The sequence below is a fragment of the Acinonyx jubatus genome, chromosome D3 (genome assembly GCF_027475565.1).
Source record: "Acinonyx jubatus isolate Ajub_Pintada_27869175 chromosome D3, VMU_Ajub_asm_v1.0, whole genome shotgun sequence".
Lineage (NCBI taxonomy): Eukaryota > Metazoa > Chordata > Mammalia > Carnivora > Felidae > Acinonyx > Acinonyx jubatus.
The window spans coordinates 38,787,139-38,810,267 of NC_069392.1; the positions used below are offsets into that span (position 1 = coordinate 38,787,139).

At 39.6% G+C, this 23,129-nt stretch overlaps 1 protein-coding gene and 1 long non-coding RNA gene across 6 annotated transcripts in view; one reads left to right on the forward strand and one right to left on the reverse strand.

The window, feature by feature from the left end:
- DLGAP1 (DLG associated protein 1) overlaps positions 1-23,129 on the forward strand; it is an 885,205-nt gene that overhangs the window by 379,138 nt on the left and 482,938 nt on the right. The gene's annotated exons all lie outside the window — the stretch shown is intronic.
- Positions 876-22,133, reverse strand: LOC113602198 (uncharacterized). Its single transcript, XR_003423573.2, has 7 exons — positions 20,551-22,133; positions 18,970-19,072; positions 16,033-16,397; positions 12,818-13,026; positions 9,831-9,996; positions 8,228-8,391; positions 876-7,837 (listed from the first exon to the last, which is right to left on the reverse strand). It is a non-coding gene; the product is annotated as an uncharacterized LOC113602198 (long non-coding RNA).

Below are 23,129 nucleotides of genomic sequence, written 5' to 3' on the forward strand. Positions count from 1 at the left end.
ATCCAGTATCAAGTAAGTGGCTCTGTGGCAGCATGAAAGCTTTTGAAGTGTCTAAGTGGCAATTTCCTGTTGTTCCCAGCTCTACAGATTTATTTCAGGAACATTCCTAAAGCCTACAACCTGGTGAGGTTGAATGGAGGTACATGATCTCCCCTCATCTAAGAAAAGACCAATTTTTGTGTCTTTCCATCCCTGAAGTTTTTTTGCAATCACCTTTTTTCATCAATGTCATATAAAATATGCCCAGAACACAGCCTCTGACTTATGTGCCTTCACTTAATGGCATTTCAGTAACTTTACCACTGACTCAGACGCTTAATAAACCTGTGATGTAATAGGTATTCTTTTCTTTGTAATTGCGAAGAAAGTATATTTTAATTCAGCGGAATAAGACAGCTAAGTGGAAATTTGTGTAGATAACAGAAATAGTCTTATTCTAATTACATTTTGGGAATTATCAGTACAACATTTGTTGCCAGGTGGCCTGGGGAGACCTCTGGGCCCTGCCTGGGGTCTCCACTCATTGGTCCTTGGGATATCACTGGAGGCTGTCCGTCTTGTTGCGGGACAGAATTCAAGGACAGAGGAGACACAAGAGCCCAGGGGTACAAGTAGGAAAGTTTATTAAAGTGAAAGTACTCTCTGCGGATGTGGGAGCAGGGGAGCTCAACTGACAGCTGCCTACCCCAGGGGGTGAGTCTCTGTTATTGATGGTTGTTAACTAGGTGGTGGAATAATTGTTAGCTGGGGAGGGGATTTCTTTGGGAGCAGAGTTTTGTGCCTCTTTTCCCTTACTGGGTCAGGGGTTTCCAGCCTCCTTTGTCTTGGTCTGGCCGGATTTGACCGGGCTTCTCACGGCTTTATTTTAAAAGTGTTGCCAGGACAGATCTCTGGCTTTCCCAGAATAGCTGTGACTCCCCCTGGCCTCCAGGCACACTGTTAAAACCTAACTAACTGCCTACTCTAACATACCAAGAATAAGTATTTGTTTATATAGTGTATTTAAGAAAGAATACCGTAAGTAAGTGAGATAGGCACAATATGAAGATAAATGGAAAATAATGGTGGACTTATAAATACTGTTAGGAGAGGGGCGCCTGGGTGGCTCAGTCGGTTGAGCGTCCGACTTCGGCTCAGGTCATGATCTTGCAGTCTGTGAGTTCGAGCCCTGCATCGGGCTCTGCGCTGATGGCTCAGAGCCTGGAGCCTGCTTCGGATTCTGTGTCTCCCTCTCTCTCTGACCCTCCCCCACTCATGCTCTGTCTCTCTCTCTGTGTCAAAAATAAATAAAACATTAAAAACAATTTAAAAAATAAATAAATAAATAAATAAATAAATAAATAAATAAATAAATACTGTTAGGAGACATGAGACTTAAAAGCTGGTTTCTAAGAGCCAGCATACTTCAAAATCGGACAGTATAAAATATTATATAGTCATGTAGCTAGGTAGGAACCAGTAATAGTTGGATTTGTGTTATTCAAGTATATAACTCTGTGATCATGCTGAAAATTCCTTGAGTAGGGGCTGGAATTAATAGACTCCAAAGACATTTAGTATTTGTTCTCTCTGGTGGCTTTCATCTTAAATATGCTGAGGCTATTTCTGTCTGATAATTTATGCTTCTAAGCTTCTTCAAGTCACTTTTCTTTATTTAAGTGCTAACAAAAACTGTTCAGAATTTTACAGGTTTAATACAAATTAAAAATTCTTCCGGTGGGTGCAAAGGCATGGTTATCAACTGGAGAAGACTTCTTTAGCCCCCAGCCTGGGTTTTTCCTCCTTCATTCTTAAATGTTTGTTTATTTTTGAGGAGGGGGGGGGAGCAGGGTAGGGACAGAGATAAAGAAGGGGACAGAGGATCCAAAGTGGGGCTCTATGCTGATAGTAGATATCCCAATGTGGGCTGGAGCTCACAAACCTGTGCGCTCATGACCTGAGCTGAAGTCCATCGCTTAACGGAATGAGCCACTTAGGTGCCCCCCTCCTTCATTCTTATCTACACTCTACGCGTCCTTTACTTATCTAATGACTCTTCACCTGCTTTGAAGCTATTAACCTGCTCTCAGTGCTCAAGTTTTCCTTTTGCGTCTTGTCGAGATTTGTTTTTAATCTATATTCAAAGTCAGTCTTTAAAACCAAGCAGGTTATTTAATTCTGTAGGTGTCTGTGTCTTTCATGTAAAATGGAGAGGTTCATAAAATAAATCCCATAAACAGGTCAAACTTTCCTTGCCCAATAGTAATTGTGTTACTCCTGCTCCACCCCCCTCTTCTGTGATTGCCCTTGGCAACAAGCTGGTGCGTTGTCACAGGCTGGGGTTTTTAGGAGCCATGGCTGAGTGGGGAATTGAGCAAAACTGGTCCCCAACTGCCTGTATGAAGCAATAAGAGCCCAGACTCCCTACTCTTGGTAAAGCAGCCTAGTAGAGAAAGATTACTGAAATATCAAGTCTACCAGGATTGTAAAGAATAAAATCTAGAAATGAGAGGAGAGTATGCAAAGATGGTAAGGTTAGAATATTTGAGTTGTTGCAGAGGAAGACCTTCCCTTTAAGGTCCTTCTAGGTGGATTTAGAATCAAATTGATGGGACAGATGAACAGGAGAAAATCAAATTTAATAGGTGTACATACAAGGAATCCATACAAACGTGAAATTGCAAAGACAACGAGGCAACATGAACCTTATTTGAGCTAAGGAGATGGGTAGGGTCTGAAGATACCAAAGGGAGAAGGCTATTAGCAGGAAGGTGAAAGGAGATGTTTTGAAAAACAAGGGTTGCTTATTATGCAGGTAAGTTTCTCAGGTAAAGGAGAGTCTGTTATTAGCTCTCTTCCTGGTTCAGGTTCTCCTTTCCGATGTAAACTTAGGCAGTTGGGGTCCTGGAAGAAAGCCTTTTCTGCATCTGCTGGGTTTTGTACACTTTTAATTCAAAATCATGTTCACGCCAAAGTGGCCCATGTTGGAGCAGACTGCCCTAGGCCCCTACAAAACAGACACAAAACATAAAGCTTGGAGAGACCTGTGAGGCATTTGCAGAGGTAAAAGGTGGAAGGTTTCCAGAGAAACCTGTAACTGAGTGCCTGTGAGAGAGAATAAGGAGACCTGAAGATGGTGAGTCACACTGGACACAGTAAGCGTGAGTTTTTCCTGATGTCTCACCAGTAAATCCTTTGGAACCTCAACCTTCTGACTTTGAGGACATTGAGAACATACAGTCTCCATAGATTTTTGTCCAGCCTTTAGTTGACACAGATTGCATGTAGGGTCTTCAGTACATAAATATAAATAAATGAAACAGGTCAGGGAAGGAGTCGGTGAACTGAGATGTATGTGCCCCATAAGTGGACAGTTGTGCTGGTGGTTAAAATGTAGCAGCGACGGACACATCTTGCCAAATAACTCAGGACTTCAAGAAACGCTTGAAATATTTACCTTCAGGTGAAATCTCTAAAATAATTGTTAATGTTGGGAGACAAGTCAAGGAAATTGAGTTTGTATCTCTCTCTCCCAGTGGAGTCAGTCATTGTTTTACTCAATAAGACGCAGAAGTTCAGAAAAATAATCCTGTAAGTTATGCTGGTGACACACAGATGTTTAGTGTCACAGCCCAGATATGGATACAATCTCCTGATTCTCCTGAAGGATTTTTCTCACATGATTATGAAATTCAGGAAGATCGTTTGTGAGGGATGGACACTGGAAGAATTTCAGGTTGTAATAGAAGTAAAATACCATTCTCTAAAAAATACCTTAAGCGAAACAAATTTTCTTCAATCTGAAATTATCCGATTTATTTTCATCAAATCAATGAATAATGAGTGATATACAGTAACTTTTCTTATGCTTACTAATTGAAAAGTTCCTTGGGTGAAAAAATAAAAAGGAAACCAAACTACCGTAGAGTCTAAGCATTAAGTTGCCCTACAATGGGAATTTGTATTCTCCTTATTAATGATCTTTTATTTAGAAGCAAACCCATTTCTTTAAAAATAGAATTGTTCATGACAAATATGGTTTGAGAATAATAAAGAGGTATAAGTTTCTTTCTGCAATTGTTTTCTTACCTTAATAACCTATTTTCCAAAAAGATTAGTTCAAAAAATATCCAACACCATGTGATTACTATTCAGGCTGTGTGTGTGTGTGTGTGTGTGTGTGTGTGTGTGTGTGTGTTTAAAGTATCTTAACTAATGCCTTTGTCTCCAGTAGTTCTTTCCCCCCGAGTACTGTCTATACCATTCGGTTTTTCTTTTAAAGAGAGATTTTTATATACCATAATTATTAGATAACTCAACTGATAACTTTTTTACCATTTGATCACAATAGCCTTTTTCTGCTTGTAATCATGAGTATGCTACTTGACAGCGTAAGAAGATTCTGTCATTTCTTTTGTTCTTTTTTTTTTTGAATGATGGCAGAATTAATGTTTAGTGTGGGGGGAAATAAGACCAGGTTGTTAAACCCATTACAATTACATTTGTTGGCAATGTACCTAACACCGCACTAGCCACACAGGCTACAGAATTAATTATAAACATATCTGTCCACAATCAGGTGATATTAGTGAAGGAAGAGTCACTTAGAAAGCAGAAAAGAGGCACCTGGGTGGCTTAGTGGTTGAGCATCCAGCTTTGGCTCAGGTCAGGATCTCAAGGTTTACGAATTCAAGCCCTACATCGGTCTCTGTGCTGACAGCTGGGAGCCTGGAGCCTGCTTCAAATTGTGTCTCCCTCTCTGTCTGCCCCTCCCCTGCTCATGCGCGCTCTCTCTCTCTCTCTCTCTCTCTCTCTCAAAAATAAACGTTAAAAAAAAGAAAGCAGAAGAAGTGATGTTTTCTTGAAATAAGGACTGTGTGTCCAGAAAAGTGACCAACTTGGCTATAAAGGCAAGCTGCAGCCTCCTACTGAACATGATAAAAACATGTAATACTACAGATCTTCTGAGGAGCCCCATGAATAGACATTGTCTGTTTGTGAATAATTCAAAGGTACAGTTTTGCTTACAATCATTTCTAACAGGACTAGACAATTCATAGCAATGACGTTTTGTTTTTAAGATTGGCTAAAATTAATACAGTGACAAATACTGCCTGTAAGTTGGCAAACTTCAGTACTAATCTGGGAAGTATAAAATAAGATATCATTCTTTCACCCAAATAATTAGAAACAAATTAAATTGGGTAATATAAATATTTTGGCACAAATATTGAAAATGCATATGCTCTACATTGCTGGTAGGAAAGTAAATTTGGTGAGCCATTTCTTTGGGTTGACAATTTGCCAACCGAATTTTTGAATTTTCAGTTTTTAAATTGATGATTAAACGGTTTTCTTTCTGAATATCTAATCTAAGATACAAGGGTGTTCATTGCTGCATTTCTCATAATAGTAAATCTTGGTAACATCCTGAATGTCTATCAATAGCAATGCAAATTGCTTTTAGAATAATCATTTTATGGGATCCTCTATAGTTACTGAAAACAATTTTAAGTAATCCATACTTCCTAAAATAGACCTCAAAAACAGTGCTCTTATGTATGCAACCAACTATAAGGTTCCTAGCCCAGCGGTTGGTAATTAGGAGATGAGTTACCTTTTTCTGAAATGTGTGAATGTTTTACCGTAGCCTATATTATAAAATTAAAAATAAATATGAATTTAATAAGCAGAGCTTAAATTAGGGAAAGTTTTGAAAACTATTATTCTAAAACACTCTAATCTAATGGAAATATAGAAAGTTGATTTTTTGACTATTTTATTTGAGAGCTACACTGGGAACCAGTTTTGAGTGCATTGGGCCCAACATTCTGTAGAGCACAAGAACATTCATTCATTCATTCATTCCCTCTTTCTGTTGTTAATTCAGTGGGTATTCATTCAACACCAACTCAGTTCCAGCCACTGTGGATACAAAGGTGAACGTAATGGTTGTTATCAAGAAGCTTACTAAGAGAGGTAGACGACGAGAGGGAGAGAGAGGCAAAAGGAGGGAGGGATGACGGGGTTCACAAGCTCCTGAGAACAATCCCTAAGAAAATTAATACCACTCTAATCATGGGCAGTACAAAGTATGATGGGGATACTCGGGTTCTGGAACTTTCCTACTTGCTCCTAACTCCATTCGATAATCCCTAAGACTATGGCTCCCCAATGGCTCATGTGCCTGTGGAATGGACTCAGTCCCGCAAGGTCTTTAAGGACAGACTCTTATAAGGCTGCTTCTATTTTTATTTTTTTTTAAGATTTTATTGTTTTAAGTAACATACACACCCAATGTGGGGCTCAAACCTACAACCCCGAGATCAAGAGTTGCATGCTCTACTAACTCAGCCAGCCAGGCACCACATCGCTTCTATTTTTAGAGGAAAGTTGCCTTTTTGCCTCCTGATTCCAGCAATTAGACACAAGGTCAGTCTTCCTCAGACAACTTTCAGAAATAAAGCAACCTGGACCCAACGACTCAACCTCTTTTTTTTCTTGATTTCTTATACTTTTCCTTGTATTCAAACCTTCATTGGAGAAAAACCAAGGTAGCTGTTCCCTACTGGTGCTCTACAGAATGGTGATCTTTCTCAGGTTATCCACAGGTTGACTAGGAAAAAATGGCATTCGGTCAGATAATTTGGGAAAAAATCAGGTATAATTGCACTGTTTATTTTACTACAGAAATTTTTGGATCCTTGAATTCTTAGCTGTATCATAAATCTCCAATAGGAGTAAAATCTTCTGTAACCAAACATTCCTTTGTGTGTGAGAGTGATACAGCTATTATTCTCTGGAAAATCTTAAAGACATAGTTTGGGAAATCCCTTTCAAATGTTAGTCTGAGAATTTCAGTACTCGCGTTCCATATGAATTGACTTCCCCTTAGTTACCTTAGGTAAACTGCTAACACTTTTGCTCCATGATCAATACGTTTCTCTTTTTTATTGTTTTATTAGTTATATTTTCCAATCAGCAGTTTACTTACCTACTTCCTTACTGTTAAAGTGTTAACGTTCCTTCCAATTATCCCTTACGATAAAAGCTGCAAAGAACTTCTTAGCATTCATTATATTTTTCATTATTTTTAGACAGATTCGTCAAAGACTCATCCTCCTTTGAAACTCTGTTGTGAAGCTCTTTCATGTACCTTACAGAAGAGAACTCTAAACTATGCAGCTACCGCTAGGGTTTTTACAAATGATTCTTAGACACTGTGGTTGACTTCCCATCAAGTAGCTTGAAAGTGGTCACGTGAGCTCTCTATTGAACGAGCAAGGCCACTTGGGGGGAGACAGACTGAAACACTGTGCACCTGCTGGGTAGACTTATAGAGGATTTGCACAAGTAGGTCATCATTTTAGTTCCAAATGTAGCTTCACTGATGCCACAGTCATCCATGCTTTCAATAGTTTAATGCAAATATATTTGTAAGCGCAACATATATTTTATTATAGCATCCAAAAGGAAATCAACTCTATGCTATACATTAACCAGATAAAACTCAGCTACTTTTTTTAAAGCCAGAGTGCTTCCTTTAGCAATAATTTCTTAACCTTCTCTACCAACATGGAAACAGTCCAGAAACCCCCATGTTATTAACATGATAACACCTGGCTTATTCAGAAATCAAACTTCTGTGAAGTTATAATCATTCAGACCAGTGATTTATTTAATAAATACTCACTGAGCACCTAGTAGTTATCAGACGCTGTTCTCCCACCGGGAATGCGGTCATGAACAAAACAGACAGGAAAACTCTCTTCACAGAGTTTACATCTTAGTGTGAGGAGAAAGACGGTCAGCAAAATTAAGTAGAATCTACCTATGTGAGGTCAGCAGGTGATAGCCGCTGCAGAGGGGAAAAAAAAATCAGAAAAAGTGAAAGCAATTTGGGGGCAGAGAGAGGGTTACAAATTTAGATGGGGCCCCGGGTGAGGACCTTACTGAAAAGGTGACAGGTAAGGAAAAACCCTGAAGTATGTGAGGGAATGAGGCATGGGTGAATCTACGGGAAGACTGTGCACAGCAAAGGATGTGACAAGTACCCAAAATACAATATAATTGGGAATTACCCTGTACGCGAAAGAGCAGTGAGAGTGGGCATGAGGAAGCCTAGATTTTAGGGTGAGCCCCTGTAGTGTGCACCTGGGTGACTGTTAGCAAGTCGCTCAGCACCTTGAAGTTCAAGTAGAAAATACGGCATGGGCCTGGGGAATGGAATCCTGTCTGAGTTTCTTACCTCCTGTATCCATTAATAACTGAGCCCTAAGAGGAGGTTAGATGGCATTTGGCTCCTTTAATCCATGAGGCACAAACATACATGGTGCATTCAAGAAAACTCTCCATCAGGGACACTCACTTACAGTAAAAGGGCACCGTACTTAAATGTGGAACTTCAATAATCTAGAACACAAAATGACACCCCGTACCTCATTCCCTGAAACTCCTACTACTAGGAGCGATAAGGGTAAAGGGGCGTTGCAGTAACAGATTTCACTTTTCACGAGTGAGAGGCACTAACAGTTTGAGGTTTCTATTTCATTTGATATGGTGCATTATTTCAATACACGGTGTGGCGTGCTTTGTCCATGCATTTATTAAAACCTGTGCAAGGTCTGATAGTAGTTTATTTGCTGCTAATTGAAATAGGAAGTTGAATTCAACTTAGGACACTGAGATCCCATAGAACAGAGCAAGGTAATGTGTTCATGGTGTTAATTTTATGATCTGCCATGGGCTTTTATGTTTCCTTAAAAAAATACTGCGTAGAAACACAAAAGGAATAGGTACGCATATCAACACAGAGAGATGGTTCCCTGTATATTTATTTGCTTTCAGTCGTGCTGGGGAGGAAGAATTTCCTGTGCCCTTCAAGCTGGACTCCTAGCTGGACTTAGAACCAAATTGACATGAGACAGATTAACAGGAGAAAATCAAATCTAATAGTATAGGTGCAGGGAATCCACACAAACACGGAAATTCCAAAGACAGGCAGCATGATGCTATATGAGCTAAGGATAGGGGTAGGAGTCTGAGGATACACAAAGGGGAAAATGACCATTGCGAGGAAGTGTGTGGAAAACAAAAGCTGCCCTATTATATAGACCAGCTTCTTAGGTAAACAGGTATCTCTGTTGATAGCTCTCTTGCAGCCAGTTGGCGGGGAGGTCAGAGCTTTTCCTGAATCTGCTGGGATTTGATTGCTTTTAAATCAAAATAATCTTCATGCCAAAGTGGCCCATCTTGAGATAGCCTGCCCTTGACCCCTACCGTGTAAAACTCCACTTGCATTGTTAGCACCTCATAAGGGAAAGGAGCTAAATTTTTAGAATCATCTCGGCTGCTTTGGGTTTATTCTAAATTTTTCTATTTGGTTCCAGCTGTTCTATTTGGTTCTATTTTGTTCTATTTTGGTTCTATTTGGTTTTCAGCTGTTTCTAGGAAAGACACACTTTATTCTTCGCCAGATTGAAATGATTTTTTTTTCATTTGTATTGAAGTAGATGAGACTGAAACAGATTGGCTTATCAAAGGCCAATTAGGGAAGGCATGGCCATCACGTGCTACTTAGGCAAAACCATCATGAAGGCACCACAAAGAATAGTTTTAAAGTTCAGCTTTAAGTAAAATCAATATTATTCAAGGTCATTTATTACTCAGGCTTTGCCCAGTGCTGCTGACCTGGAAAGTAAATCACTTTCGTCACCATAAACTGTGGTGTGTTTTTTCTTCTACTTTGCTATGTTTCTGTTTTCCTAACAATGATATTCTAAGTTGATCTCAAATAAATAAAAAGTTTACTTAGCAAGTGAATCTGTATTAACAAGAACTGCAAAACTTACCTCCCTCTATTGTAACCGAACTAATGTGAGTTCACTCCTTGGTGAGTCACAGATAGAAACTACATCAGGTGAGTCGTCAGACAGGAAACTTTATTTGCAGCACATAAGGCAATCGTAGGGAATAACTTCCAAAACCATGACTCCTTGAGCAGGGGTGGATGGGTTCCTTTTATGTAGGGTTAGAAAGAATATTTTAAAAGGGCGTCCTTGTCATCATTTGTAGAGACAGGCATAAGGTCCTGCAGTGCCTTAAGAAAACATGCCTATTCATACATTGTATGTTATGTAAATGAGGCTTGTATTCCTCCTGGAAGTTCCAGGGAGGCTAGTTTTAGTATTAGAATGAGGACAAGGTAAATATGGGTCACTCCATGGGTCAGTCCATGGTCCATCTGCACAGACTGAGTCAGGAGTTAAGCACAATCTCATCTCATCACCCCAGTGGTCTGGGCTGCCCAACTCTTTGTCCAGACAGTCATTATTGCTTGAGACGTAGTTTTGCTTTCCATCACAGGATGCTATGCTGTGGGGTCTTTTGCCTGAATTAAGAGATAAACCGGAACGAAAAGCTTAAGGAAAAATGTGAGACAAAGTTTGGTAAGTATAGGCAGTTAGGCAGCCAAAATCCAGTCTTGAAGTCCAGCTGGTGACACTAAGGAAAATAGAGGGAGAGTGAGGGAGCTAACATTTTTTGAATACTTAGCATGCTCCATATTCTGGGCTACAAAGTAAAATATGCCATTTCATTTAACCTTAATACAGTATATTATTATTCCTGTTTTTAAATGGGCAGTTGAGGGGCGCCTGGGTGGCTCAGTCGGTTAAGCGTCCGACTTCGGCTCAGGTCACGATCTCATGGTCTGTGAGTTCGAGCCCCACGTTGGGCTCTGTGCTGACGGCTCAGAGCCTGGAGCCTGCTTCAGATTCTGTGTCTCCCTCTCTCTGCTCCTCCCCCGATCATGCTCTGTCTCTCTCTGTCTCAAACATTTTAAAAAAAATGGGCAGTTGAGACTCAGAGAAGTCATATGGTAGGTGCATAGTAAAAACCTCGCAAGTCTCCATACTTTTCTCAAAGAGAGCATGCTGATTTCCATTATCTAGCCCCTGATTGCACTGACATAGTATACCCTTGGCATTGAACCTAAGAACAGCAGTGTGGTTGCAGTAGAATCTGGATGGATCCAGGAAGCAGGCGGCTATCTATCTGGCTCCCCCACCACCAACCCCCCGGACACACTCTGCTTCTGCACTGCTGGGACAGCTCCCCTATGCAGACTGAGTCTCCCTGGGGCTGAACCACCACCCCTACAATTCACGTCTTAATAACAATGACGCCTTGCGAAGTAACAAAACTCTCAGACTCCCAAGACCAAATGCCAACTGATAACATCCATTTTGTGAGATATGTCAGGACTAAGGCCAAGGAGAAGATGTTTGCATCCCTTTTTTGAGAGGTAGTTTCACTAAATGATCTAAAGATCACAGCCCAGAAAGTCACTGTGTGACCAAAGAATCAGAAGTAGGACAGGGGGCACTACTAAATGGATAGCGGTGTATGCTATGATCTCCTGGTGCTTTTTAAAATCTAAAGAAGCAGAAGTGACTGCTTATAATCAAAGCTCCTTCTTCTAATTGGTAATGCAGACTCAGAAACACTTATTTTCTAAACTATTCTATTGGGTATTTTTTAACTCCCTGATAATACTCAACCCCTAAGTATTTCTTACCCAATAGATGATGAGGGTTAAGTCTTCTACCCTGAAAAGCATAAAAACTATTCCAAACCAGGAAAAGCAGATTTGGCTTCATTATTTCCTTGATGCAGCATTTTTAAATCCTTTTTTATTCTTTACGCGGAATGGCATGTGAGAATCTAGATACCTCAAACTGTGCGAACAAGGGACATTGTGTGACCCTTTTAGACAAAAAGCCACCAACTTACCCCAAGAATGGTTTGCAACAGTTTAGAAGCCTTAGCCTAGCACTTCTTAGGCTGAATTCAGCTCACGCTAACTTGCGTGTGCGCATGGCGGAGGTCAAGAAGAGTACGTTTGAGAACCATCCTTGCCTTTCATAAGCACAGTCGAAGCTGCACGGGCCGGAGAGCATGCTTCGACATAACCCTGTCAACGTGGAAAGTCTGGGAAGAGCAGGCACTGTTTTGACACTAAGACTCACTTCCCACAATAAGGAAGCAGATTCGGAGTTACTCGTCTTGTGGCTGGTTGTATTTGGCTATTTTAGAGATGGGACTGCTTGGATCCTAACAAGAGATTGTTTCAGATCAAAGTAACAATTTTCTAAAAATACTCCTGATTTCCTTGGCAACTGAAAATGTCAGTCTGAAGAGTTTCTTAGTGGTCATGTAAAGAATCCAGGAAGTATCCTATATATATATATATATATATATATATATATATATATATATATATATACACACACACACACACACACACACATATGTATATGTATATATATATACACACACACACACATATATATGATATACATGTGTGTATATATACATATTTATGTATGTGATATACATGTGTATATATATATGATGTACATGTGTATATATATGATGTGAATGTATATATGTTAATAAATATACAAATTATATATGAATAATATATACAATATCAATATAATAAATATATATGTTAATAAATGAACGAATGAATAAGGTTATGGTTAAATTAACATTCTCTCCATATATGGTTCTTTTCATTTGTAACTGCCAGCTATAAGTAAGACTTCGGTACAAAATGCCAACTGTAGAAGGTAAAGATCTAAATTCAAGAAACTTTTCATTTGATACTTGTGTTGTGTGGGGAACAGCAGTGTCATAGTAAAAGTAAAGTGAAAGGGCCTTTGGAGTCAGAGAACCAAGACTTGAATCAATTACGGGACCATGGGCCAGTCACTTTTACTACCCTGAGGTACTGTTACCGCATTGGGAAAATGGTTATAACAGCAATACTCACCTGTGCTTCTGCATATAGCAAACAAGAGGTGAAATACTCAGTGATGTGTAGGGTGTGCACACCCTGACTTTGGACATGGTCAGAGCTCTTTCCCTGTACACGCTCCAGGCCTCAGATGTCCCTTCTGTCATTTATCCTCCGGTTGTCTTATTCACTGCTAAATCTCTAAAACCTGGAATTGTACATGCTCCTTAGTGCACAAGAGGTATCTGTGGAAAAGGGAGAGCAGGTAGGTTAGGTGATGATCTTATCCAATTTGCCCAGTGTTTGTGTCTTGCTCTCTCCTTCTGGTCCTTTGACATTGACTCAGTAGCATGGCCTACCCAACTCATGGTTTCTGTTTTACTCCTGGATTATAGTCTTATGGGTCAGGCTTCTAGGTCTCAGACACTACAGCCCGCAATCAAATCCAGTGCCCTTTCCCATCTCCAGGCACGCCCTGGGTGCTCCTTGGTTAGACACCAAGTGCTCCTTGGTTAGACACCAAGGTGCTCCTTGGTTACTCTATAAGGACAAAGAGGTGTTTCTATCATCACCATCCCACCAAAAGTGAAGCTTTCCAATTGTGACAGCCAATGGTATGCTCTTCACCAAACACTTCTGGTCTCCCCTTTCCAGTACATAAAGGACCATACTCCTCTAGCCGTCCAGAGTTAGCTGTGGCCACGTGAGTTGCTTTGGCCAAGAACATATGAACATGATGGCCACGTTGCTACTTCCTATCCAAGCTTTCAGAGCCAGAGGAGAATTTGTCTTTTCTTGTCTTGATGAACACAGAAGAAAATACTTAGTGAAAAACCTTAGTATTGATAATTCCGGCAGTAATATTCACTTGGCCCAAGTCAGAAAGTGGAAGCCTGCCAGCTGTGTCGTTTCCTGTCTGCTCTGGCCCTATCAGGGAGGCTGAGTTTCCACAGGACGTGAGGTCAGGCCTCCATCATTGGAAGCTCCACACTCAACCACAACTTTCCCTTCCAATCCTAAAACTGAGCGAGAATCTTTCTGATGCTGCTAAGTAATCTAAAAAGGGAGTAATTCATGGATGACTTAAGAACAGAGCCAACACCCAAATAATTAGTAAGTTGGATGATATTTTTATATACTGACTATGTCAGAGATTACCAAAGAGAGGAGTTTAAATTTGACTTCCAAAGCATGGCTTGTAATTTTGCACTTCTCGATTAGACTCAAAATTTATAAAACGCTTTTGGAAAGATGGGAGAGGTACAAGATCAGAAGGCTCATAACAGTCACAGAGAGATAAATGCCAAAGGGGAAAAACAGAAATTCATGAGTTTACAAAATACAAACACACTTTCACCTAGATGCACATACATATGAACACATGTCCCCATGTATGTACCTTTTTGATTAAGTATAAAATGCAAAATCGTTTTCAAATATAATTTGGTAAAATAGAAAGAAATGAAACACCAGATTCAGTGCTAGGCCATTCTATTTTTGTCTCTGCCTGTACTGCCTGAACAATTTCAGATGACCTTGGCCATCTTCTATCTCCTACCTAAAATGTGTGTTTGAACCAGATGATCTCCAGAGTCTTCTAATTCTAATAACCTATTGTCATTCCAAGTGAGTGGGAGCACCTTCTGTCATAATAAGGAGAAGCATTAAACCAGTACGTTTTGAAAAAATAAATGTATTGATTCAATTATGCCTGACTCCTTCAAAACATCTTTTTGAGTTAGGTTATGACAAGAAACATAAAAAAGGTGATAACACTGAAGTAAATTGGGTTCAGAGAAAATACAAGAATGCAAGTACACTCACTAAAAGGGTAAATATAGCTGTGATTACATGTTAAATGGCTGAAAGCCATAGCAAAAAAAAAGTTGACTATGAGAATTGAATAGCTTTCCTAGTGTTAAAGGCTTAAAGAAAAAATATTCTATGTAACACATTTTTAAAAGGATAAACTGGATAATATTCTTGGTAGGATTAGTTAAGTCAGCCCTCCTCCTACAAAGTGAAAAAAAACAATACAAAATAGGTAACATCTTGGAATAGGCAATTCACAGTAAGAAAACCCTAAATGGGTAATAATTATTAAGAGATGCTCAAACAGCATAAAAATCCAGAAAATACTAATGAAGGGGCGCCTGGGTGGCTCAGTCGGTTAAACATCCAACTTTGGCTCAGGTCATGGTCTTGCAGTTCATGAGTTCAAGCCACAAGTCAGGCTCTGTGCTGAGCACTCAGAGCCTAGAGCCTGGAGTCTCCCTCTCTCTCTCAAAAATAAAATTTTAAAAATTATTCTTTAAAAAAGAAAATACTAATTAAGGCATCAATAAAATGCCAATCTATAATCATAAGACAAAAACTAAAAAGTCATGCAATATCAAATGCTGGTGAAGATGTAGAAAAATGGAGACCTTCAAGCAGCTATTTGGGAAAATAATTTCACTGAATTTATTGAAATTAACTATGTACATATCTAACAATTATACACATGCTAGCAATTGTACTATTGGATATTTCTTCAGAAAGTCACTCAAGAGCTCAAGGAAAAAGTGTATGGATGCTCATGACAGCCATTGCCATTGGTAAACTTACCAATGCACGCATAGGATGGTATGTTATGGAGTATAAAAAACAGTAACTTAGATGTATATTCAGTAACATGGATAGATCTTTAAAAAAAATGTTGAATAGAAAAAGTTAGAAAGATATTTATACCACAGTATCATTTATGTAAATTAAACATGCTCCATGCGCAAATTGTTCAAAGCTTCTGTGTGTGTGTGTGTGTATGTGTGTGTGTGTATAAAAGTAGAATAAAAGAACACACTTTAAATATATTCTAGAAGCTGTCTCAGGGGGAGGGAGGTGTGGAATTAGTGACCAAAGATCATAGAGGAAAAAAGTTAAACTGCAGGGTATTCTATAAGAGGGTGTTCTGTGGATTGATGATAATAAAATATCATAAACTCAAGTCTACGATCATCTTAAACCTGGTTATCTGAGGTCCATATTTTTAAAAAAGTTAAAACTTGAAAAGTTGAGAAAAACAAAATTAAGAATGTATGAAAAACCACCATAAAAACACCAGCTGAATTTGAGAGGCTTTGTGAAAGCTGGGCTTGAATCTCACACACGGTGAATTTACAGTAGTTTCGAGGGTTGGCCATTCTCACTTGGGGAGAGCAAAGGCGATAAAAACTTGCTGTGGTCACGGCAGTTGAGGGTGGAAACTGTACCTAATTCATTCGAGGGTCCCCTGCCCCAGCACAGGACCTGGCGCTTTACAGATACTCACGTCTGTAGAATGAATGAACTCACATTTTAAAAAGAAATCTTCCTCTTGTGGCTAAGCCTTGGGACAAATCTGAAAGCAGGAGAGAGATTTTTCCATTAAGTAAACAGTAATAGCTAGATCAATTGCACTCAGTGCTGAAGGTCAGGGGCTCATCATGATAGTCATTGCAACTGGACAGTGCTGTTGTTTGTGCCCTGATTTATATTACAGGTCAAGTCTTTCAGAATAGGAGTCCAGGTTATTTTCTTCCTTGAGACTGAAGCTGTCTTCGAAACAAGGTTTAGCCACGCAATGACTTCATTAATGCTGCAAAAGAAGGAATGGACCTGTATTAAGACTTTGTCATTCTCACACTTGAAAATAGCCAGGTTACTAACAATATTAGAAAAGGAAAACAAATCTACAAAATCATTAAATGAAGTCGCATTGCCATATCAACCATTATCTTTTATCCCTAGCTTTAAGAACATAGTATTGTGTGCCTTGTTAGTTCCTGTCAGTAAATAATAATGTCGGGGCACCTGGGTGGCTCAGATGGTTGGGCGTCTGACTCTTCATTTCAGCTCAGGTCACAATCTCAAGGTTGTGAGATTGAGTCCTGCACTGGGCTCAGCGTTGAGTGTGGAGCCTGCTTGGGTTTCTCTCTCTTCCCCTCTTCCTGTCCCTCTCCTGCTTGCTCACTCTCTTAAAATAAGTAAATAAACTTTAAAAATGTAAATAATGGTAAATAGTCCATTATTATTTTTGCATTATTTTGGATTATTCTCAAATTCTTTCAGTGCTGATTCATGCATCAGACCTCTATCTTGGCAACATTTTGCACCTCTTCCCTTTCACGCAGAAAACACACAAATTACTGTGCCTCTGCCAACCCCATCACTTTAATGGTACCCTGTTGAGGAATATTTTAACAGAAGACCATGAGAAGTGCGAATCTTACAACAAAGGGTATATGATTTTTTGTGGGTCGAATTTCAGGCTTCAGGGGAGATGCATGTGTATGTGGTGGGTGTATAGGTGTGTGCCCGTATGTCTCCTGTCCTAGATGTCCTGCACAGGCAAAGCCAATGATCCAGGCTGATGGGTCAGTCCTGCAAGATAGAGCATCTTGTTTAATTACACTTATATAGATTAAGATGCCAGGAAGAGGATCTGACTGTCCTTTAAACTAGACATAAACCAATTTCTGAGGTGGCCAAAAAGTTACATTTGTGGTCACAGACAGAAAAGAATATTCTTCCCCAAATACTTTGAATGAAAGAGTTAAACAGGCATGTCTAGAAAATATACATTTTGCATAGTAAGATTGACACTATTTTGTATTTGAAGAAAAGACTTCCTCTTTTACATTAAAAAATGAATTCTAAACACACTTTATATTTTTAAGTTTTTAAAAAATAGTTTATTTGAAATATTGGGATTCTTTTTAAAATACATGAAAATGACAGGAGCTTTTGGGATCTGCATAAAAATGATTTAATCTTTATAGGAACAGATTGGTGAGTCACAGTAAAAATTTATAGTTAGCACATTGAATTTATGCATTTTTGTTCGTGTCATGATAGCTTAAAGATACTTAATAGATTATTTTTTAGTCTTTAACTGGATAAATCTTGAGCAACAGACAGACTTGTGGATTGTTAGAATCTCCATTCGTTTGAAGACCACTGAGAAAAGAAGGTGAAGCATCTTTGAAATTACCGTGTAAGTCATGGGTAAAACTCATTCAGTGCAAGCATCTAATTATATACCTTTTTTTTTTTTTTAATGTGGATGTTGAGGAAAGTAAGGGGCATCATCTAATGCAGGAATGCGTAATGTTGGGGAAATGTCTTTGTGATTAAATTGCTAGCAGCAAGGTGAGCGGGTCCTGACGCTCAGAATGTGCTCAGAAATGACCTTGAGAAAGAACCTTAGATCATGATTATGTTAGTTGAAAGGGCTCCAAGTGGAAAGAGTCATTAATTTTGGAAAGATTCAATCAATGATGCTTTTCACTTCACTCTCCTGCTTCACAAAAGACTCTTAAAGATGTGAAATTTCCTATCAAACTCATGTAGTGCAATAGTGGCTATTTTACAGTGGGGGTAGGGGGGCTCACTTGAACCTTGATTCCCCAAATCAGAGCCCCTTTTGGAACTTTACCTTCTACTTTTCCCCCAAGGCTGAATAATTCAGAATCTGAGTCATTGTAACAATTTAATCCAATGACCAAGTCACAATACAGATAGGAGAGCTGAAGTTTTCTGCTTTCTCCATGGTCTGTTATAATTCTGTATTTTCCTACAGCCTCATTTAAATCCCTTCTGATGAAGTTTAAGCCCTTCGCTTATCATTCTTCCTTCATAATAGCCACTCTTCATTCAACAAATATTTATTGGATGTCCTTTATGTACAGATTATATGCCAGTTACTCTCCCTTAAATATATTGTTGTTTAAACTTGCCAGTTTTAATGGATGCTGTGATGGGCCGTCCAGATACCCCTTTAGGTATTTATTCCACCCCCTGCTGGGAGTGTTGGCACCGATGCCTCTCAGACACGTCCCTTCTGGGGAACTGCCTTCAGTTGAAAGGAGCTGTCACACACAGGGCTATGCTTCCTCTCCAGGGCAGTCCACGTGCAATGACTAGTCAGTGAGGGGAACACAAAGGCCCAGCCCCCTTTCCTTAATTTGGGATAATTCTGAAGGGCCATCCCAGCTCTCAAGTTCAGCACTTTCCCTCACCCAGTCCTTCTTCCCTCGCTACTTTAGTGGTAGTTTTCCCCAGTTACCACCCCCACCCCCATGGACCTTCCTGCTCTCAAATCCCCATCTCAGAGTCTGTCTCCAGGGAACCCAACTTAAGATAAAAAAAAAAACACCGTAAAGTATCACCTGTCAACCGTCCTTCACAGTTCATCCTGTTGTTTCCATCATCTCTGTTAGTATCCAGAGCATCACTGTTTCTGGTTACCAGATTTCTACCGCTTATCAGATGCTAGCCATCAAAAAACAGCAACAACAAAATGACTATGATTTTACTGCCAAAACTGAGCAGTCTAACTGGTGCCATGCGAGTCTATCCACCAGTGTCCAGATTATACTTGAAGAGGGTGCTAACGCTGATCTTCAGTGCTACCTTGTGACTGTGTGTGTGTGTGTGTGTGTGTGTGTGTGTGTGTGTAAAACAATCATTAACTGGTCCAGCAGAATATTTTGAGTGGACTCTTCTATTGACCCCACTTTCTGGTATAGCACATTGTGTTGTGAGTAGATTTAGTTGTACAGTTGAGCCTTGAACAGTGTGGGGGTTAAGAGCACCAAACCCCTGCACCGTGGAAAATGTGCATATAACTGTTGACTCCCAAAAAACTTAGCAGCCCCCTGCTTACTAGAAGACTTACCAATAACCGAAACAGTCTATTAACACATATTGTTATATATGTATTATATATTCTATTTATAATAAACTAGAGAAAAGAAAATCATAAGGAAATACATATATATATTATATATTATATATATATATATATATATATATATATCTCTGTCCCGCGTGTGTGTGTGTGTGTGTGTGTGTGTGTATATATATATATATATATATCTGTCCTGTATTTACTGATACCATAAGTTTGCATCCTCTGTTTAGAAGACAAATATCTGTCAGTACCTAATCAATATTGCCTTATATTATACAAGTCTATTTATAATAATTGCCTTACATTATACAGTCTATTTATAATAGAGAAAAGAAAATCATAAGGAGATATATATTATATATATTATACATATATATATATATGTCCTGTGTATGTGTGTGTGTAGTGTGTATATATATATATATATATATATATATATATATATATCCTGTATTTACTGATACCATAAGTTTGCATCCTCTGTTTAGAAGACAAATATCTGTCAGTACCTAATCAATATTGCCTTATATTATACAACACACTGTAGCTCTGTATTACTAACACTAGACATCGAAAGTGAAAGGTAAGGTGAATGAGAAATTCATTTTTATTTATAGGTATAATGATGCATTCATTGATAATGAAGAAGCAGCAAGATGAGTGCTTAATGGAGCCTATTGTAATGGATACAGTTGCTTCATGGTAGCCCAGTCTATACCCTAGTGAACGAACTCTTATAAAATCTTATGGTATACAGGATTACAGTCATATTCATAGTACAGTATTGAAAATATTGTTACATTAAAAAAAAACACTTGGGGTGCCTGGGTGGCGCAGTCGGTTAAGCATCCGACTTCAGCCAGGTCACGATCTCGCGGTCCGTGAGTTCGAGCCCTGTGTCAGGCTCTGGGCTGATGGCTCAGAGCCTGGAGCCTGTTTCTGATTCTGTGTCTCCCTCTCTCTCTGCCCCTCCCCCGTTCATGCTCTGTCTCTCTCTGTCCCAAAAATAAATAAACGTTCAAAAAAAAAGAAAATTAAAAAAAAAAAAACCACTTACCTGTGATGACAGGCTGATACATAGTTTCTCCAGTTATAGGTGGGGGGCGGGGGGAGAAGGCAGGGTATGGAGAGAGGGAGAGAAAGATGGCAGTCAGAGATATTGTGTAGTAATTCTTTGAAAGCAAAGTTATAAAACAGTAAGAAAACTAACACATTATTAATTTTATGTTAAATATCACTGACCCTATGCCTGTGAAAGGATAGGCTATCCACTTCCATACAAATCTGGTTTGTGATATTCTACGTGATGAATACTTAAGCAGTGATGATGAGGAGGACAGAAAATGTTTCACATAGTTCTTGCCATACAGTTACTATATTTTCACATGAAGACACAACGGATGTTTATTAACGGTGCAGCATAATGATTCCTTACTCTTCACTAAATGGAAGTGGATCATCCTAAAGGTCTTTATTGTCATCATCTTCCTGTTGGGTAGACTGAGGAGGACGAGAGGTGATGGGGGGGAAGAGGTGCAGAAGGTAGAAAGGAAGGCAGAAGAGGTGGGTGCAACTTTACAGAAATACATATTTCATAATTTGACCTTTTTTTGCTTTTTCATTTCTCTAAAAAGCTTTCTGTACAATACCAATCTTTCTTCCTCTACGTACTTTGGTTTCAGCACCCATATCCTAGAAGAGTCCATGTTGTAAAGGAAGTCAAAAGCAGTCTTGAATAATCAGGATTCTTCTGCCAGATTATCTAACGTCAATTTGTTCATGAAGACAACTCATGTCCGTCAAGACAACTCTTAATTCATCTGGTGTGGTGCCTGTTAATTCTGGAATTTCTCCAAGAAGCCCTTTACCTCCTGGCCTTCTTGCCATGTCCACAATCTATTTCATGATTTCTTCGATTTCTATGTCATAATCTCTATCATAAACCCTGTGAAGTCATGTGCAACCTGTAGACACAGTTTTCCCCAGCAAGAATTCACTGCTTCAGGCTAGATGGTTTCCATGGCTTCTTCTGAAACAACGGTGGCATCTTCAATGGTGTAATCCTTCCAGACTTTTATGATGTCTGGTTTGGATTCTCTTCTAGAACGCGGACAATCCTTTCCATGTAGTACTGTGTGTAATGAGCCTTAAAGGTCTTTAAGACTGATCAAGAGGCCAAATTGGAGACATTGTGTTTGTGGGCAGGTAGATCACTTTGACATCTTCAGTGTTGAATTCATGGGGCTCAGTGGAGGGGCGGGGGGCGGGGGTGGGGTGCAAGTGCATTGTCCAAGATCACAAGACCTTTAAAAGGTGGTTTCTTACTGGCAAGTTACTTCCTGGCTTCAGAAAGAAACATTGGTGGAACCAATTCAGAAAAAGGGTTCTCATCGTCCAGGCCTCCTTGCCATACAATCACAACTCTGGCAGCTGGTATTTATCTTTTCCCTTCAAGGCTGGAAAGTTAGCAGCTTTATAGATAAAGGCAGTACTGATCATAAGCCCACTGCATTTGCACAAAACAGTGCAGTTTGCCTCTCCCTTGTTGCCCTAAAACTGGTGCTTATGTCCCTTCTTTACTAATAAATGGTTTTTGTGGCAATTTTCTTTTAGAATAGAGTACTTTTGTCTGCCTTGAAGACCTGTTTAAACAGATATCCTTTCTTAATGATTTTCTTCATGGCACCTGGGAATTCATCTGCTGCCTCTTGGTTGGCAGAATCTGCTTTTCCTGTTGTCTTGACATTTTTTTCAGCCAAATCCCTTTCTAAAATTATCAAACCATCCATTGCTGGCATTAAATTCTCCAGCCTTAGATCCTTCGCTTTCCTTTTGCTTTACGTTTTCATGTAATAACTTCCCTTTTTCTCAAATCATGCTGGAATCTATAGGTATGCCTTTCCTATAGCCATCCTGCATCCCCATTAAAAGCTGCATTTTCAAATCAAAAAAGGTATTTCACAAAAAGTGCAAGGTTTTCACTCCGCTGCTGTAACTACAAAAGCTTCGTGAATTTCCTTTTTTTTTTTTTTAAGGTTACTTTATTTTGAGAGAAAAAGAGAGAGCTAGCAGGGGAGGGGCAGAGAGAGAGGGAGAAGAGAGAATCCCAAGCAGGCTCCCTGCTGTCAGCACAGAACCAGACGCAGGGTTCGATCTCACGGACCACGAGATCACAACCGGAGCCGAAATCGAGAGTCGGCCTCCCAACCAACTGAGCCACCCGGGTGCCCCATGAATTTCCTTTTCTTAAAACGGTCCTCACACTGGACTCGTTTATCTTGAACTGGTTGGCAACCACACAGCTGCAGTCCTCAATGTTCGGTACTTACCGAGCCCCTCGAGTTTTTCTTGTAAGGCCAGGACGTTTCTGGGCTCCTCGGGAGCATTTCTAGCATCGTTAGTGGCACGTCATTTGGGTCCTGTGGTGTTATTCAAGGTTTTTGAAAAATAGGTGAGAACCAGGAGAGATGACTTTTTACTGTGCTACTTAATTGACTGGCCAGACCAGCTGCTCATGTGGACATGACTAGCATCGTGGGGAGTTTTAAGCAGACACTCCCAACACTGAGCTCACAAAAGCAACTGGGAGCAGCTGGAAAATCCCTGTGGTGGTGTCGTTTGGACCATGGTTAATTT